At 43.4% G+C, this 15,825-nt stretch overlaps 1 protein-coding gene across 4 annotated transcripts in view; it reads left to right on the forward strand.

Annotated features, from left to right (window-relative positions):
* Positions 1 to 2,180: 2,180 nt before the first annotated feature.
* The window catches only part of PCMTD1 (protein-L-isoaspartate (D-aspartate) O-methyltransferase domain containing 1), a 41,930-nt gene continuing 28,285 nt past the window's right edge, over positions 2,181 to 15,825 (forward strand). Inside the window, exon 1 of one of the 4 annotated variants that reach the window (XM_063394306.1) lies at positions 2,181 to 2,391. The gene's annotated coding sequence lies outside the window, so the exon portion shown is untranslated. Of the gene's footprint in view, positions 2,392 to 2,655; positions 2,680 to 4,331; positions 4,449 to 15,825 lie in introns of those variants that run through there. The other 3 variants (XM_063394286.1, XM_063394296.1, XM_063394277.1) reach the window with 3 other exon arrangements.

Here is a 15,825-nt window from a genome sequence, read left to right on the forward strand (position 1 = left end):
TATTACAGCTAACCAAAAATTCTTAATAGAAAGAAACTTACAATACTCAAAGCCAGCAAAAATTATTCATTTACTGATGCAAGGCATATTTCAATGTAAAAAATGAATTTATGTGTTTATTCTCCCTTCTATTTCTCTCATTCAATGAGCCATCAGTTACATCACTAACAGAGTGGCAATTTGCAGCACTATTTGAATCACTCTGTCCAACTGACAGGATACTTAAATTCTGAGACCCAGCCTAACAGAAACTCTCCCTCTTATACTGCCAATTATCTTCACTTCAGTTATTGCCATCTGCAACCATTGTGTTGCTCCAGGATTAACAAATCCTGCCCCCAACAGAGTAATACTCACTCCTGGCCTCCTACCAGTTACACTTTTACATCCACCAATCCTCAGGACTTTTAGTTAGATATCCTGATCCATCACTACTCAAACTTTGGCTACAGCTCAAAACTTTATGCCTCTCAGCTGTATTTCACAAAACACTCAGTGCTTACAACACTCTAGATTAAATTATCATTGTAAACGTTTACAAGTTGTCTAAATTCGTTTTATTATAACATCCACTCCACATTTGCACGTTTTCATATCCATTAGCCTGAAATCCTTAAATACTACACCTTTTGCCTGATTGTTTGGTGAATACGAACTTACTGTTCCTGAAGTGTGAATGTCATCCCTTTTCTGATACTGACCTCAGGCGTTTCTCATTCCTTTCTGCACGGAAAACACAGTAGCCAAGTTGCTGCAAGTCCTGACACCTGTATAACTCTTAATTCTCCCAAACACCAGCCGAGCCTACTTTCTCCACTGACTCTCCAAATCCCACATTTCTCCTTACCAAATCAAACATGAGACAATGCCTAAGAAACATCACTTGAGACCAGGACTCAGAATGACCCAATTTCATCACCTTGGGCTTCAAGTTTGCACTGGGGCCCCAGGCTTCCCTGACTTCCCACTTATTTATGTCTATTTCCTTCCACAGTACTTCTTCCTTTCCTAAATTCATAGAATCACACAATATCCTGAGCCAAAAAAGTTACACAAGGATTACCAAAGTCAAACTCTTGGCCCTGCAGAAGATCACAAGAAGAATCACACCATGGGCTTGAGATTTGTTCCCACACTTATGTCAGAGAGTGCCCTAACCACTCCCTGGGGAGCCCGTGCCAGCTCTCAACAACCCTCAGGGTGAAAACTCTTTTCCTAATATCCAGCCAAAACTTCCACAACATCTTCATGCTGTTCCCGCAGACCCTTCCCTCGTCACCAGAAAGAAATCAAGTGGCCCCCTTCACCTCCCATGGAAGCTGCCGACTGCTGTGAAGTCTCCCCGCAGTCTGAACAAGCCACGTGACCTCAGCTGTTATTCCTGGGGCATCCCCTCTAGACCTTTTACCATCTTTACAGCTCCTCTTTAGACGTTTTCTGAAATTTCTAATGTTTTCTCTGAGCTTTCCTCGTGATGTCTCTTACTTCCCGCAGTTTTCCAAACTATCTTTCGCAGCTTCGACAACAAAGGCCCAGGGCCCTTCTCTCGGGGCGTGGGGGAACTTTCTGCCCCCCTTGCGAGAGGCCCTCCGGAAAGGTCCTGCAGAGCCGCCGCATCCCCCGAGAAAGGCGAGAACGCCACGAAGCGCAGAGGCGCGGGCAAAGCGCAGCTATTTCGGACGGGCACCGCAGGCACCTCGCCCATGTTTTTAAATCCGGGCCTCCGGCGCGGCTGCGTGACCCCCGCCGCCCACCCGCGGAGCCGCCGCGGCTGCCGCTCCTCCCCCCGCGGCTCGGCCCTTCCGCAGGAGAACGCGGTGCTGCCGTCCATCCCGGGCGGCCCGCGGCAGACAAGGGGACAGGGCCGGGGACGCTGCCGGGGACACGGCACTGCCGGCGCGTCCCAGCCGCGGCGGCCAAGGGCAAGGCCAGCGCCGGGGACAGCCAGCGCGCGGGCTCCGCGACCCCAGGGCGACCGGTGACGAGCGCCGCGAGCGGCGGCCGCCCATTGGCTGTCGTGCGGGGGGCGAGCGGCCAATCAGGGCCCGGCGCGGAGCGGCGCAGCGCTCGCCCTCGCCTCGCCCGGCGGCCCCGCGCGGGGGGCGGGGTCACGTGACGCTCTGTTTACATCCTCTCAGCTGTCGGGCCCCGCCTCCCCCGTCCCGTCCCGTCCCTCGCACCGGCACCGGCCGCCGAACCGACCGCGCACCCCGACCCGCGGCCGCCCGGCGCCGTCCTCCGCCGCCCTCCGCCGCCCTCCGCTAGCTCGGCCGTTCTCCCGCGGCCGGTCGGAGAGCTCTCCTGCCTGCAGTTCTCGCCCCCCCCCCCCCCCACCCAAGCGGGTCTCGCCAGTGCCGCCCAGCGCAGGGTCCGGGGCCCGCTGCGGAAGGGGTGAGTGTCCCGCACTGTGGGGGTGGGCAGAACTGCGCTCCGGCCGCGCTGTGCGGAGCGGAGGCCCCGTCGGACGGCCGGGACGGTGGGTTGGGGAGGGGGAGAATGCGGCCCTCCTGCCCCTGCCCTCCGGCCGCTGCCCTTCGCTGCCTCCCCGGGCGCTCTGATCCCCATTGTCCGCGGGCCCCGCACGCAGGCGCGGGGGAAGGGGGATGGCGGGGGGGCGGTTGTTTTCGTGCAGCCGGGACAGGGCGAGGGCTCGCCCTGGGGATGGACAGGACGGGCTCTGTGCGTACGCCCTTGGCAGCCCCTTCTTCTTCCTCCTCCTCCTTTGCCCGACCCTTGCCACCTCTCGCGCCGTCTGCGTAATCCATAATCTCTGGCCCAAAACAGGTTGGGAGGAGGAGAGGTGGTTGGTGTAGCTGCCGCGGGCCTGGGCAGCTGTGAGAGGACGGGGACAAGAGAGAAGGTTCCAGCCTCGAGATCCAGGCAGGGGGTGGTGGTACAGGCAAGGTGCGGGCAGCGCTTGTCCTCCGCTGCGGCTCAGCGCCCTGCCTCCCCACCATGACGCCTGTGCGTTTGCTTCTTGCCTTTGAGGAAATGCAGTGAGGAGGGGAGCCTTCGTTTTGGGGGATTTGTTTGGGCTTGGTTTGTTTGGTAGATTGGGTTTTTTTCTCTGTCGAGTCTTTACAACCGCAGGGGCTTGTGAGGGCTGCGTCTCCCAGGCCGACGCATCGTTGAGGGGTGCGTGAGACAACATTTTGTTTTGTTTCAAGAAAAACCCGTGTGCTAATGAAGGGTATTTCTCCCTTTGGGAGTGGAGGAGGTGGTGCGGCTGTAGTGAGCGGAAGATATTTTGTTTACATAAATAAAGCGTGTGAAATGCACGCTAACTTCGCTTTTCGCCCGCAAAGCTGGGCTGAGTCGGTCGGTGAGCATTCCTGGCGGCAGCCGCCGGGGGAAAAGGAGAAGGCTGCCTGTGCTCCCCGCTTTGCCATGAACGCACATTTTGCCTGTGTTTATATTGTGGTCTCTGTTTTGGCTGGGAGAAGAGTAAGGGGAGGAGCAGGAACTGGCTCCGGGTCTGCCACCTCCTCCCGTCTGTTTTCTTTGTTGTTATCTGCTCGAGGAGGCGTCCTGGGGTCACGGCTGTAGCTGAGCTGCGGTCTGCCGTGTTGCTGGGATTCCTCTCGGGCCGCCTTCTGCAGTGCATGTACGGGTCTCGTCTGCCCTCCGTCCTCCCCCCGCCTCGGCAGTTGTCAGCGGCTCGCTCTGAAGTTGCAGGAAGGGGAAGGGAGGGCAGAGGGGGACGGAATCTTGGCATTTATTTGATACTCGGTCAGCAGCCTGGGCCTGCTTTGTGCAGCTCTGTCTTAAACAAACAAACAAACAAAACAACAAATAAAACCTCAATTCCCCCCCCCCCCCAAAAAACACTAACAAAAATGGAAACAAACACCTGGGGGGGGGTGGTGTCTGTTTGTAAAGAAATCCTTTATGAAAGTAGTCAACTGCTCCAGTGCGTGGAAAGTGCTTGTGTCCTTGCAGTACTTGCCAGAGCCAACATAGTTAGTGTTCTCCTAGGGGGTAGTTTTTTTTACTCCTGTCAAGTAATAAGTCAAGCAGAGTTGAACTGCAGGCTTTAGCAAAAAGGTAAGGTTTCTTCTTATAAAGAGCAGCAAACATTGAGACACACACAAAAAATACCCAGAATAAGTGCTAGTCAGCACTTCAGCAAATTAATGAAGATAGCAAATTCCTCTTGACCATATGACCTCTGTGTTACAGAGAATGCTTTTTAAGATGCAAGATGCAAAGCATCCAGTGCTTGGAGTTTGTAAATTACAATAATGTGTGGTGAGAATGTCTTTGTAACCTTAATTCATTATGCTTGCGAATGAATTATAATGTGTGATACACTTTCTTTTCCCCAACAGGACCATTACCTTACTCTGGACACACAATCTCTGGAAGGAATCAGGCTTGGATAAATGGAGCTGTCTTCTACAGAACTCCTGCCTGATTTGTTGGGAGAGTTTGAAAAGTATTTTGGATGTGTAGGTGGAAAAACGTGTGACAGATCTATTGGTATTTTAACTGACTTTGGGAGAATAAATATGATAGGAATGTTAGAAGTATGTGAGTGAGGTCAGAGAGCCACAATGAGGGCTTTGCAGATGGACACTTACCCAGATGTTCTTTAGAACAGTCAGTGTCCCTCAGAAATGCTAGAAAATACAATTGGATGTTGTTGGAAGCTCTGCAGTGGGGAAGATATAATGAAATTGCAAAACCAGAAAAAAGTATGTAATACTCAGCAGTCCTGGATGGCCAGATTTTATTGCACTGTCTGTGCAGAGTTGGGTTCCTTCCCTGCATAATCTCTGATCTTCACTTCAGAATTCTTGTAAAAATCTTCCTGCCTCTCTCATTGGCCTTCTCTCTGGATTTTCTTAATCTAATCTGTGTCATGACTTGCTTTAGATATGTGACTGACCAGTTTCAATTTTGCAGTATTCTATTTATAAATCATGAAATGTTGCCATTTTTTGAATCATAATCTTGGTAGTTTAGTAGTTTTTATTGTTTAGTCTTCTGTTTGCCTGTCAGTGACTGCCCCAACCTGCAGCTCCTTTTGAAGAGGCTTCTACCTAATAGGAGACTTAAGAATAGGGCCTCAGTGTCAGGCATGTTTTGTAGTTTTCCATGCCTGTGCTGGACCGTACCAGAACAGTCACTTGGCTGTGTTTCTGTAAACTTGAAGAGCTTTGAGATGGGAAGTATGTATTCTGAAGCTAAAGGTAGGCTTCTTACGCATGATACCAGGCAGAAGTCTTAAGGCAAATTTAAAAGACATTAGCACAAAATTCCTACTGCAAAGCATTGTAGTGAATGGATCTTGTTTTTTTCCTCCCAGAACCAGGCAATAAAATTTCCCTATGCAGTGTCTCAGAAAGGTTTATGTCAGGTGTTTCAAGAGTTCCCCAGAACAAATACATTAAAAGCAGTTCTGAAATATTAAGCATTATGGTAATGCCAGTCTTAGCTGCATGGAGAGAAACACCTGAGAATACAATCATTTTTTTCTGGATGAGAGTTGTCTTTACATGTACCTGTTCCTATCATTTCCTGCTTTGTTCCCATTTTCAGTAGGAATGTCACAGAAATCTGCTATTCTACCCTGCTGAACTGAAAGTGATGTTCTGTAGCTGATGATTAATTAGCTCTCTGTGTAAGAAGAGTGCCTTGAAGTCTCCAGTACTTGGCACTCTTGAATGCAGACGTCATTTAGTATAATCTCATTTATTTTACCTACTTAGAATGTAAACTCCTCAAAGTAAGAGTGGGTAGAATGTATGTGCAATTATGCTTTGCAGATGGATAATCAGGTATGTGACTGGCCTAAGGCACTCCAGGAATCTTCCAGTAGGATCAGAAGTTGATCTGCATGCTTCATCCTCTCCAGCCAACACGTGTGGATCTTTTGGATGGAGAATTCTTTTAATGTATCTGCTTTGCAAAACTGTGTTCACACTATTCTGCTTCATGATTTATGGAGTTACAGGGACCTAAGTGTGGTAGTTATATCAAATATTATGGGTATAATTACATGAGGGCATCAGGAAATAATGACGGTGCTCCAGTTCCTCTGGGTCTTGTTTGTATGCACAGGATGTTAATGAAAGCCTTCAGGCCTCCTTCATGTAAGCCCTTTAGGCAGTTTCTGCTGCTGTGCTATTTAAGACATTTGGGCTGGACTTCTGGTCCTTGAAGAAAGGATAGCATTTATAGCAGCTCAGGATGCTGAATATAATTTTTTTGTAGAACTGAAAGATAGCTAGCTGCATTCAGAAGAGCGGTGTTGGTTTTCTGTCCTTTTTGTCCTGCTATGTCATGCCTACTTCATGTTTCAAAGAAAAAGTTGTGAAGCTGGCAGTGGTGTTAACCTCAAGGAGCTTGGAATACTGACAGAATGTATATGTGTGGCTTCTTGCTGAACCTACTTCTGATCAGAAGCTTATGGGACATGCTGAAAGTAAGAAGTAAAAGTAAACTGTAACCAAAGATGTCTTTAAAAATGGCAGTTAGTCCAAAGAAACTTACTTTTGGAAAGAAGAAAAGGATTGGAAACGGGTCTGGAAAACCACTGTAGGGTCTTTATCACTTGTGTATTGTGAGTACAGTTGGTATGTGACATATTTCTCAATTAATTTTAGCAGTCCTTTAAATTGAAGCACAGAAATATAAATTGTCCTTTACTGTGAAGAAAAGACACTGGGTTAGAGGTCATTACAGAACACCTAAACACTGAAAAAAAGTCAGACTCCACAGCCCTAAAAGAGATTAGGTGTGGTGACATCAGGAGTCACCATGGGAACTCACAGGGTACAGATTCCTGGTGTATTCTAATAAGGTGAACTTCTAGAGTGGGGAATTACTGTGGAACTCCTCTTTTTAGAGGGGTTGTCTTGGGACAGAAAAATACTTGGAGCCTGCTGCTTAGAAAATGAACGAGCTCTGGCTTTGTTTTATTAATGTTTAGTGAAGAAAGGATGTAAAGATCTTGCTTTTACAAGTGCAGAGTATTGAGCTCCATGAGTTGCAGGCAATTGGAGGCTTAAGATACTCTGAGTGTTGTTAAGGTGACAACAGGTGAGGTTTGGAATGCCTCTCAAGTACTCAAGCATTTCACCTGATTTTATTGAAGCAGTGTTTGCTCTCCATACAGTTGCAAAACAGAGTTGGATTTGCTGTGTTTCTAGGATGTAAAAGAATACAAATGGAATTAATGTTGAAAAACTTGTTTGAGGGAACAATTCAGAACTTGACAACAAAACCTTAAAATTAGGTTTAAAAGGTAACAGTCTTTACATCAAGTGGTTTGATAGGGACATGAGATGTTTTGAATCCTGAATTAAAGAAATTTATGTGGAGGTGCTGTAGGGCATCTGAGTTGTCGGCATGGAGCTGTTAGATATGAGAGGATTTACTGAAGGCCTACATTATTTGAAGTATTAAAAAAAGATGGCAGACAGGATAAATCTGAAGCAGAGGTAGCTGAGCAGTTAGAGAAGAGAGTCCTTGTCTTGGTTGCTGACATGCATGCTTTACTGGAGATGACGTGTTTAGAGACATACATGCACAAAGAACATGTGGACAACCAACCATTCTGTGGCAGTGCAGAGACTGTAAACAGGATCTTTGCTGTGAATGCTTTTAGAACCTGGTGATGACAGGCTGGTTACAAGTCAGTGTCTCTGAGTTTCCTCTTCTGGTCTCTGTTGGCCAATAATGCCTTTTATCTGGTTGCTTTTCCAGTCCCAACTGTTGGGTTCCTTTCAAAGCAGTCTTAAGTTACACAGAAAAAGCAGCTCCTCTGACTTGCTTGCAGAGAAGCAAAGACAGGATGTGGGCAGAAGAATTTTCTGTTTTATGTAGCAGTAATTGTTGCTGTAGCACCGGCCAAGTAGCCACCAGTTAGCATGAACACCTAAAATAGCACTACAGGTGTGTGTTTGAACACTGGAATCACATCACAAGTACCAGAAGCTTGCTGGTTTTGTTACAAAACCTTTTCTTTGTATGATTTCTAAATAAATAAGTCCTATTAAAACTGTCAGTAATAATTATTTCTTCCTTTTTTAACAATTGGTTTGTTAAAGTCTTAAGTGATAGGTGCATATTTCTAATGGCAAATTAGGCAATCTTGAAAACTATTTTCAGGATGAATAGTGACAACTTTGTAATACCTGGATAATGTTCCTCCTGGAGGCATCTGTCACTGGGAAGAATTCGTTTTTTTCCAGTTGATATCTACAAATGTCACTTTAGATTTAGTGGTAAGAGTTAGAGTCAAATCAGAGTTCTTCTAAAATACTAATTTAAGATGTAGTGAAAGGCAGTGTGCAGCAATAATGTAGATACAAAAGGCATGTAACTATTAAAAACATGTATTGATACCATCCTTCAAGCAAAACAAATAGAATTTGTTATGAGCTGTTTTCAGGAGTGAAAGGAAACTATATCTCAAAGAAATCATCTCAGAGGTGACATGTCCTAACTATTTATTTATATTAAAAAAAAAAGACAAATCTGCTTCTCCAAAAGGAATTGCTGTATCAATGTGTGGTTTTTGTAAGTGAAGTGATAGTAATTGGAATTGTTTATAGTAATATTCAGCTAGTGAATCACAGCAGTTGATATGCCTGTGGCATCCCTGTCCCAAACGAAAGGCTTGGTTCCTATAAGTGGTTGTTTCAACATTGAAAGAGGAATTAGGACTTTGTGGTTGGCAGAAATGAGAAGTAATTACTATTTAGAGAATTTTTTATTTCTATAGCAAGTGTTTTTAGCAGGTATTTGGGAACTACCATGTGGTTTTCTTGACATATAAAAGAAAGAGCCAAGTTACACGACTCAACCCAGTCAGGGTGATTGTGTTGTTATATCATGATCTGTATATCAGAGTTAAAAAAAAGAGGTGATTGTGGGAGCCACTATCCTCTGAATCATATTTTCAAAACAGTAGTTTTTGCTTGAAAGGCATGACTGAAATAAATGTAAGTCAGCATTGCTGGAAGACTGAACTCCAAAGCAGTTGCTAAAGGAGATGCTTAGTTTTGACAAATGGTTAATATTTCTGTAGTACTTACAAATTCAAGTAATCGGGAATGCTGTATTTCTACTGGTACATCAGTTTGCCATCGCAGGATTTGATTTTCATTTGAAAATCTTTACCTGAGACTTACGAAGTTCTTGTTTACTCTTGTAGTTTGTGTTGGATTCTGGTGGGTGGGGGTTTTGCTGCCTCTTCTGCTGGGCACGTGATCCTGCTCTTTATTTGCAAAACTGTTTACTTTACCCTTTTGAGAATGAACTGTGGTTTTCCTTTTGTTAAGCTTTGCTATGTTCTTCCTTCAAGAAAATCTAAATTTGGCATTATTGCAGTCAGAAGGTCAGTGAAATTGGAAGGACATAGAAAAATTGAGCTGCTGAGTTTCTTTGACTTCTTCTGAGCTGACATCTGCAGTATTATAAAATCCCATAGGCCTTAGTCTCTCGTTATTTGCTTCAGTTAATTATGCATTCATCATGACTAAGACTCATTACTGCCAAGTTTCCTGAGATTATATGATGTTTTCTGAAGTAACTCAGTTGTCAGAAAAAGTCAGTGTAAAATTTGACTTCTCCGTTCTGGCATGCTCTGGATAAACTGGAGTTGTCCATGATATAACTACATCAGGTTGTGTGAGTGTAGCAGCCTCTTGTGTTATATCTGTAAACTACACTTCTGTCAGGTGAAAACCATGTGCTCTGTATGACTGCAAAAAACCTGATACAGTAAGATTGTGGGAATGATGATGATCTTGAACTGTGCAAGTGCACAGCTGCTATATAGGCAATGATAAAAGGTTCTCAACTTCCATTTCTTGCTGAAGTATTTGCATTAATATCTTGGAATGCTCCAAGCTTTCACAAGTGCTCCAAATCCCTTCCAGACATCTGCCATTGTTGGTACTGTAAGTAAATTGTAACTTTAGGGCTACATTTAGAGTAGTACTTGATTCATACCTGAAGACAAAGAAAACCAGTAATTCAGAAACATTTTCAAGTTTAAAATGTGCTTATGTAATTTGGTTTGTGCTTTTAAAGAGGACCTGTAGGGAGTTTTGTTCAAGTATTTCTAGTTTTTGTTTAGGTGTCCATGGCATCAGGTCCAGTGAGTTAGACACATGGAGTCAATCACAGGGTTGGAAGAGACCTTCATGATGATCAAGTCCAACCAGCCCTAGCACCTCAACTGAATCATGGCACTGAGTGCCATATTCAGTCCTTTTTTAAGCATTTCCAGGGATGGTGACTCCACCACCTCCCCGGTCAGACCATTCCAGTACTTTATTATTCTTTCTGTGAAAAACTCTTTCCAAATATCCAACCTGTATTTCCCTTGGCGCAGCTTAAGACGCTGTCCTCTCATTCTGTCAGCTGCTGCCAGTTGTTAGGCTAAGCACATATTCTCAGTAGCAAACAAACATACGTATTCAGCAGGTATATATATCATTTACCACCACACCAACAGTGGAGACAGCACTAATGCAAGCACAGACAGCACCAATGGCCTCATTCTGTTATTCTTTCTGAATGGCCAAGCTGAATGTCTGCGAACATGTGTATATATTGTGAATCTTTCCAGTTACTGGGTTCAGGCACTCATTCTGCCCTGGAGCTCTTTGATCTGTTTATGCCCCATTGCCTCTTACACACGTGCACATTCTCAGCTGCCAGTCCCAAACACCGCAGCTTCTCCAGCAGCCCACCTTGGGCCCCTCTTTGATCCTCCAGCAGCCAGCTCTCTCAGGTGCCTCACTCCGTCACTGTGTCTGGTCCCAGTTCCAAGGCCACTCTGCCGGTTTGCCGGCCAGTCCAGCTTGGTCCTTGGTGTGATTACACCGGGCCCTGCAGAAGCTCATGGCCTGCTTTGCTGGCACCACAGAACACACCAGCCCCTGTGACCTGTGGTCTGACTCCAGGTCTTGTAGATGCACATGGGAACCAAACAGAACCAACCAAGAAAGAGTTGCAAAAGGAGATTAACAGTCTGACTGGGTAGGCAGGGCACAGCTGGACACATACTGACCTGCAGCCTGCTTACAGGTGACCTATCCCTCTTGTCACCATAGCCTTGGCTTTCCCAGGCTTGTTTCTCCCCTAATCACTGTGATTTTCCCCACCTCTGGTTCCTCCCCCAAGCATCCCCTCAAAGGACTTGTGCCATCCCCAAGTCCCTTTCCCCTGCACTCCATGGTAACTTTCGTAGCTCTGTAAGTGTCACACCTTTGGATCTGAGAAATGCCTTGGAGATAGACGGTGGTGGGAGTGTGGAGGGAGCTGATGATAGCCTGGGTCAGGGTATTCACGTGTGTTTTCCCCCATAGGTAAGTGCACCCCTGCTCCTTTGTGTGTAGAACAGTTTTCTATCACATTACCCAACAAGGTTAACTTGGCTATGTGCAGGCAAGTAATCTGTTTAATCATTTGCAAGCCCTGTAAGAAAATCAAGGTAGAAGGTACTGACTGGCCACAGAGGTGTAAATTAGTAATACTGTTACAAGAACAATTCTTTAAAACATTATCTCAAAGTAGGGAGAATAATATTTGCATGAAGCTTTGTGAAACAGACTTTTATAGCAGAATTAATGCTGTAACCTTTTGCATTGTAAACTAAAGTGTTGATTTTTTTTCCCCCCTGGATGATTTTTGGTAAAATTTTAATAGAGATTTAGTTTGTACTTGATTCATATATTTTGAAAGTTTTGATAAATCATCACTTTTTTTATTAGAACCATGAAAGGAGTGTTGATCTCTGTTTTATATAAAGTGGGCATTGAAAATCTTAAGTAATAGAGATTTATGGACAAAGTTATATCATTTTCACTTGTGCTGTTCATGGATTTATGGTAGTGTGGAGACTGAGACAAATTTTCATATAGATCCTTAAAGTCTAAAGCTTTGGGATATGCAGGATTTGGGGATTAAAAAGAAGAAAGTGGAAAGATATGCACTGTTTTCTTTGACAAGATGAAACTAACTCAGTGGGCAACGTTAGTAAACAAGTTATATTTGAAAAAAAGATGATTCCAGTGTGATGCTTCTGGAAGATGCACATCACGTCAGTGAAAGAATTTTGTTTCATGGTTCTGAGGAAGAGAAGCAGGAAACAGGAGTAGATTTTACTCATTCTTCCCTCTTGAGAATTACAGGACTATAATAAAATAACTTCTCAAAATATACTGTTGTATTGCACTGTACTGTTCTGAAGAATTTGGATTTTTTTCCTTAAATTGTATTTATTTCGCATCTCCTAAGAGGATGCATAATAAATAGAAGTTGAGATTCTCTGGCTGTGAAAGTAAATATCATGATAATAGAGTATTTAAGTTATTTATGCTTTGATTATTGTGTGCTATTGAAGCTTTTAGCTGAAGATTAGAAACAAAAAAACAAATTAGTGTACTTGGAGATTGGTGAAGTTGATTGATATTTTTGTTTTTTAATTGGGCCTGTTTTCTGTTGGGGGTTTTTTGTGGGTTTTTTTTGTGTGTGTGTGTTTGTTTTTGGTTTTCTTTTCATAGAGACTGAAGTAAATGCATAGCTCCAAGATGAGGTTTCAAGTGTTAGGAATGCAACTATCTTCTATTTTTACACTTGACCTCATTTCTATTTTCTTTTGCTGAAGGCAACAGGCGTATGTTGTTCTGCTGCTGCTAGAAGTGAGTTATTTAAATAACTTAAAATGTTTATGTGCAGTTTGAACCTATTTAGTACTGGCTGAAATAGTGAAAATTTTGTCATGGGCCACCTTTTGCCTAGTCAAAGTTACATGAAGTGTGACTTGATCTGATTAAGAATATAACTTTTAGGGTAAAAAGTTAGGAAAATATGTTTCAGTTCTTGTACAAAACCTGCTTTGTACTTCATTATAAAAGAAGATTCTCTTTCCCTGTCCCCCAGTTGTTATTGGTTACTCTCTTAAGGTTTCTCCAAGCAAAGGAGCATCATTTTTATGTTCCAGTCACCCAGACTAAATTATTAACAATTTTGTTTCATGGAGAGAAACAAGTTTTGTTTTAAAAATGTTGAATATTGCACTTGTTCTTTATATATTAAGGTATTTTAGATTGAAAGTGATCACAATATTAAAGTATGCAGAAATGTTTGTGTCACTTTTATGCCTTTTGCCTTTTCAGGCTAAACAGAATTAGATCTACTAGAACCAGTTATTTTTATGCATCATTCTGCAGCTCTTCTGATTCTTAACATTTACCTGTTACGGGTTATATGAACCTGCTTGAAATTAATACTCTCTGTTAAGTACCCTTCCACAAAGCTGTGTATTGTGGCAGTGAGTTTTGCAGCCTGGGTACTGTGTAGCTCACTAATTTGTGAAATATGTGCACAGACAGCAGTTTCTGATATGCAAAACAGGTGCATGAGACAGGCTCAGTGAATATCAGACATCTGCATGTATGAAACATTGATTATCTCTCTCGTGAAGTCCTGATATTTTGGGCAGTGAACAAGCTGCTATTACCTGGTACCTCCTGTTTCTGTGGGTCTGTTAGGCCCTCAAGAGAAGCTTTTCATCTTTCCCCTTTCTCCCAACCAATCTGTGATAAAGCTCTTTGGCTAGTTTATACTGAACAAACTAAAAATAGTTGTGGTCTGGGAATAGACAGAGCTGTAGGCACACCTCTCAGGAGCTGAGACCTTTACAAATCGTGCTAGAAGAGGACTGCCAGGTTCTGTCATGGACACTGGTATCAGAGGAAGGATAGGGGATCTTCTGCGTGTTAGAGGTTGGGTTAAACTGATACCCTTTGCTTAGGAGATCTTTGATGGAACTTTGAAAGGTCACTAAGTCATCTTAGGCTCCCCAGAGATGAGAGCATTTCGTGCATTGTCTTATAACTAAGCAACAAGAAATGTTTTGGACTGTTTTGGGTAAAGAAGCAGTATTAATTATTTTGAAGTCTGAATTGATGGTACACTATATGGTACCATCAGAATCAGGGCAGAGCTAGTGTTCATTCAGCCATAAAGGTATACATACGACCTGTTAAGAGGTAATCACCAGTTTGCCCATAGCAATTAATGAGTCTGTGTTTGAAGAAGAAACTGCTCCTGAAGTGTGAGAGGCTCAGCTTTGCAAAATGTTTTTGGCTGCCCACATTTTGAGCAATAAGGAGAGCTAAATCAGGATGTGGGGTTAAGCTGCACATTAAAATTGTAGTCCAGGAAGTATGTAGAATTGTTTGCTTTGTAATGAATTTTCAAGCCTTTATCAGCATACCTGAGAACAGGTCTGGCATACAGAACTATGTATAGAAAAATGTTCCTTTCAGCATTCAGTCCTTGCTATGGTATGAAGAGGGTAGGTAGAAAGCAGATGAGAAGAACAAATCAAGTACAAGAGACAGCGTAGACCAAGAAAAGAAGGTCTCCTAGTTCAAAGAGAGAATAACAAACAATCTAAAAACCCCACAAAAACAACTAACAAAATTCTGTGTTGCCTTTTTTTTACTCTTGTGAACTGTCTCAATATAAAAAAAAAAGTTCGGTAGCTACTCAGCAAGTTACTCCAAAATTATGCCCTTGTGTAACTACCAAGGTTAAATTCATTTGATCATGTGCTTATATGCTTGTCACTGTTCATACATTTGTGGGGTTCCATAAGTTTCAGTACCTCTTTTGAGAGAAATGCTGTACCATGTCTGATGTTCAGCATGTTCAGGTGAAGGGAGGTGGAGGAAGTGAGAGCAGGCACATACCTGGAATCTTGTATAAACAGCTGTTGAAAGCTCAAACAGGAAGATCAGGGCTTAAGCTTACATCAGACTTGACAAACATTTTCTGCCCAAGTAGGTCAATGCAATTCAGGTTAAGTCAGTAGTTGTAGCTGTTTACATTCATTTGACTTAACGCTAATCCTGTGGTCTATTTTTTGTTCCATTGCTATATTGCAAAGAACCTCGAAGTATGCTCTGTGGAGTGCACTGCACTGGAGAGCTGACTCTACTTGGCTTTGTACTTGTGTCTGTTTAACTTGAAGAGCTTCTTGCAGTGACCCACTGAACAGCAGTTTAGGAGTGCATGTTTTTAAGATTAGTCTAGAGTGTAGACTTCAAAAACGTGGTGCTCTTGATAGAGTTTTCCTTAATGCATCAAATAGCATCATATATCCTAAAAACAACAGGTCTTCTTCTTTCATAGCTGCTTGGAGTGACAAAACAAATAGCTGTGGAAGAGGAGGTAGTTCTGGTAGTTAGGTTTTCAAAAGCACTTATACTTTTTGCTGCCTTTAGTATCAGTTTAGCAGCAAGGTATAGGTGTAAAAATTTTTAAAAAATGTTTATGAAGACTTCATTCCAAAATGCCTCTGTGTCGCACATATTGTTCTTAGTTTTGGGGTCACCTATTACAGTTACTGTCAGCATATACTTAGTTTTGTTTTTCTCCAGGCTTTGCTGGGTGAAAGTAATATTGGAATTATTCTTTTTCTTTCAGTTCCTAATCAATCATGCTATTTGTTTGAAAGCCCCTGCTGAAATCTTAAGCTCAGCTCTGCAGTTTTAGAATGAATTTCCTTGTGTGACTCGCTATTACAATACTTGGGAGAAAAAGGGAAGCTAAACTGACAATGGAGTCCTGTGGTTGTAGGAGTCATTGGTGGGGTGACGACAGGCAAAACATGATCTTGAATTCACAACAGCTGCAGGGATGTCGTGTATTGAGTGTGGACAGAAAGGAGTAGGTCTGATACTTAATTGGTAGCCTGGGGAGCTTTAGATCTCCACTGATCAGAGCGATGTTGCTGGTGTTTGCCATGAGTAAACTGAAACTGTTAAATTGACTGAAGTGTTTCAGGCCTGTGTG

This window comes from Prinia subflava, chromosome 1 (assembly GCF_021018805.1).
Source record: "Prinia subflava isolate CZ2003 ecotype Zambia chromosome 1, Cam_Psub_1.2, whole genome shotgun sequence".
Lineage (NCBI taxonomy): Eukaryota > Metazoa > Chordata > Aves > Passeriformes > Cisticolidae > Prinia > Prinia subflava.